General features: G+C 33.9%; 1 long non-coding RNA gene across 1 annotated transcript in view; it reads left to right on the plus strand.

Moving 5' to 3' along the window:
- Positions 1 to 763: 763 nt before the first annotated feature.
- The window catches only part of LOC116423029, a 9,221-nt gene continuing 6,186 nt past the window's right edge, over positions 764 to 3,798 (plus strand). Inside the window, exon 1 of the long non-coding RNA XR_004233517.1 lies at positions 764 to 1,186. This is a non-coding gene — a long non-coding RNA (uncharacterized LOC116423029). The remainder of the gene's footprint in view (positions 1,187 to 3,798) is intronic.

Consider the following 3,798-nt stretch of genomic DNA (forward strand, 5'->3'; position numbering starts at 1 on the left):
TTAAAGAACAAAAAAAAATTATTTTAAAAAACCAAATAAGAGTGATGAAGGAAAAATTAGGGAAAGAAGTAAAAGTACTACAAGGAAATTATGACAAGATGATTAGTATCCTATACTATTCTTTCAGGGACCCCCAATGACCTCTTTTTTTCCCCCCAATAAACAGCTGCAGTCTTCTGCCGCTTCATACAACAATGAGTTCGTGAGTATACTCACTCCCCAGTGTCTGCAGACCATCTCCATATATCTCTTTAAGCTAACTTGGGCTGAAAAAAATTACTCACTGTATTTTTTTTTTCTTGAGTTTCCCAATCAGGGCTTTTTCTAGTTCTTTTTTTTTTTTTTCCTGAGGCAATTGGGATTAAGTGACTTGACCAGGGTCACATAGCTAGTAATTATTAAGTGTTCAAGATTTGAACTCAGGTCCCCCTGACTTCAGGGCTGGTGCTCTATCCATTACACAATCTAGCTGTCCCTCTAGTTCATTTTCCAGACCTTTGTGGAGGAGATGTATTGCGGGAGCTGGTTAATCTTCCTCTTACTACTCTGCCATCTTGACTATTGTAGAATCTACCCCCAAAAAATGTCTCAATCTATACCTTGAGTCCTTTAGTTAGAAAGTAAATGGCATGTTTCAAAGTGAATTTGAGGAAGAATCTACATACTTTTTGTTTAATCTGTCCCCCCATGAGAAAAACAGAAGCTTTTTGCTATGAGCAATCAATCTGCCGTTCCCATAGGAAACAAACGTGCCGGAGTATACAGCAAAAACAACATGTCCTTGACTGAAGGACAGTACCTAATAGGCCCCCAGTGAGGCAAGCAGTCAGGAGTTAGATATTCACCTGAAACAGGATCCATCTGACAAGAAACGGACTTTCCCCATGCACTGCCGACGTGTGCAAAATCTTATCTGAGATTACCCAGTTTTCTCGTTTTGTCCAATTTTCCTCTTTCTCTTTCTCTCTCTTCTCTATATAAACTCTCACTTTACTCCACTGGGCTGCTAACTCCCTTAAAGAAGAGATCCCTGGGGTGAGTTACCCCAAGTGACCCCAAATAAAGGCCCATGCTCGATCCAGAGATTGTCTGAGCTTGAATTCTTTCGAAATGACCCCCCAACACAAAGGCAGTACCTCAACATTTTGGTGGCCTGGATGGAAAAGTCTTCCACCTCCAACTCAAGGTAAGCCCGCTGTCTTATGACTGACACCCTCAGGAGCTGGCAGGAGAGGCTGGTGCTAGTGTCCGCATCCTAACGCCCAATAAGTTCTCTTCAGATGGAACACTCTATTTAAGAACATTGTGTTTCTTCCCTCCCCTTTGGACACCATCATATATGGAGACTAGTGGCTTAAGGGACAGTCTGGTTATCCTAGATTTATAGCATAATGGGATAGTCCCCTTCCATGAACTAACCCTTAAGCTGCCTTTGGTAAAACTGGAATCCAGACCTAAAAAGCAGCGTCCGATTCCCCAGAAGGAGTTAGTAAAGTTGTGTTGTTGGGTTTTTTCTCTCTTTAATTGGGTTTTAAGTTGCAGTTTTATACTGATAAAGATCTATCTAAAGCAAGCGGCCCCAAGATTGGAAGGGGTGATGAGGGAAAGCTAAGAGTTTTTCCAAAGTTAGATGGATTTATTTTTAATTAGATCCCAAACTTTATAGATTATGTTTAAATCTCAAAAAATTCCGTTCTAATATATCAGACATCAGGGCAATGTGTTTAAAACTGCACAAAAATGAGATTTTTGTCTTGTAAAAGATTTTAATCAGGGCCAGAGCTTTTATTTCAAAGCCTTGTGCAATTACTTTAGAATCTCAGTGATTTTTAAAAAATATATAAAAGCTACTTTTTTATATAAATAATGTTGGTAAACAATGTAAGAGAAATACAACTCTTAATTTGTAAATTACTAAGTGTAATGTTCTCCAGATTCTAAAAGGTAAAAAGAAGCAGGACAAAAAGGAAGGTGAGAATGATTTTTAATTTGAGTTTTGTGAGATGCAGATTAATGAAGAGAATTCCCTGGGTTGAAATTAACTCTGTAATTTGGGAAAGTAATGTTGTTGTAAAACACTGGTTATATTTGTAAATTTTCTCACATCGCATAATTTGGTAAACAATTGTTATTTTTATATTTCCCTAGACTATTGCTTTTTAGAATCAAATTATATTAAACAATGCCCCGATCTTTCTTTTGAGCTATCCAATTATTGACGTCAATCTTAAATATATGGTATACATTTTCATGCCCAACACATACATGATTTGTCAATGTTGAGTTTCTTGAAATTAATCTTTGATATTGGCTCCTATATGTTAAATTTTCTTTTCAATTCAGGTCTAGCTATGACAATTATGAAAATCTGCAAGTATGTTGATTTCCATTCAATATCACAGATAATTTTGCTGGATATATTTTGGGCTACATATATATAAACACATATATATATATATATACCACATATATAACCATGTCCTCACTTGTAGCTCTTGTAACCAATTTCTATTATCACTGTAGACCAAAAAAGTGGGAAAATGCCATTGCAATACTGAATTATTATTAGTTATTAGAATTATTCATTGTTAGAAAAATACCAAGGCAGTTAAATTACTGTAACAAGCTGTAAGTGGGAAAGATTTCACTCTTTTGATCTGAATTTATTGTCACTCCATGGCCTAAGCAAGAGAAATTAGTACTTTAATTGTCACATGGATAGAATTCAATTCCTAAAGTGTCTCATTCGTTCAGAATAATATGAGTATAATTAAGCAAACTTGTGAAACAAAGATGTAAGCCTATTAAGTTGTGAGGTTAAAGTTAGAAAGTCTTTGTTTTTGCCTTAAGGAATAGGATTTCAGTATATTACTAATGAGAAGTAATTTATGAACTATCTTGTGTCACCCTAATAGGAAATCTGATTTTATTTATGTTTGTTACTTGATCTGGAGTTCTAACATGTAGAATTGTATGCAACTACTTAAGTTAAGCATCATATTAAAGATGTTCCCATTGCTTAAAGGGATTCTGGGGGCAGTAATCTAAATTGATATCCCTCTGAACATGGTTAATAACTAAACATGAACAAATAAACATAACTAAACTAAAAAACTAAACATAAATAAACAATAAACATAATGTTTCATAAAAGCTATTCTTTATGCAATGTAGAATTTTTCATAATTACAAATTCCAAATCTTTGGTTGATGGTTAATTTTCTGTGATGAATCTCTTACTATCACCAATGTAAGTTAATACTTATTATTTATAACATGTGATCCTTGAGAGTTGAACACACTTGAAACTCTGATTATTAGAATTTGCTATTTAAAACTTTATTGGGAGATGGTAATCATTGATCTCAGAAAAATTTAAATTTAAAATAAATTCAATCAAAAGACAATAGAGGGAAACTATACTAAATGTTAGACATATTAAGTGATATTGTTTTAGACTATTTAAAACAACTAGATAGTATAAGGTTGGGATATTGCTGTGCTATGGGAAATAATGAGTTGGTGAATTTCAAAAAATATCGCAGAACTTGGATCTAAGAAGTATGATATTATCCATTTCAGAGAAATAGAGGACAAAGATGCATATAAATGCATATGTGTGCAGCATTTTATTCTCTTTTTTGTGTGTGTGTGGTTTGCTTGAATTTTATTTTCTTATTTTTTTTTTTGTTGTGATTTTTTCTTGTGCAGCAAGGTAATTGTATAAATATGTATGGCTATTTTGGAGTTAACATATATATTTTACCATGTTTAACATATATTGGATTATATGCCATC

Source organism: Sarcophilus harrisii, chromosome 3 (assembly GCF_902635505.1).
Source record: "Sarcophilus harrisii chromosome 3, mSarHar1.11, whole genome shotgun sequence".
Taxonomy (NCBI): domain Eukaryota; kingdom Metazoa; phylum Chordata; class Mammalia; order Dasyuromorphia; family Dasyuridae; genus Sarcophilus; species Sarcophilus harrisii.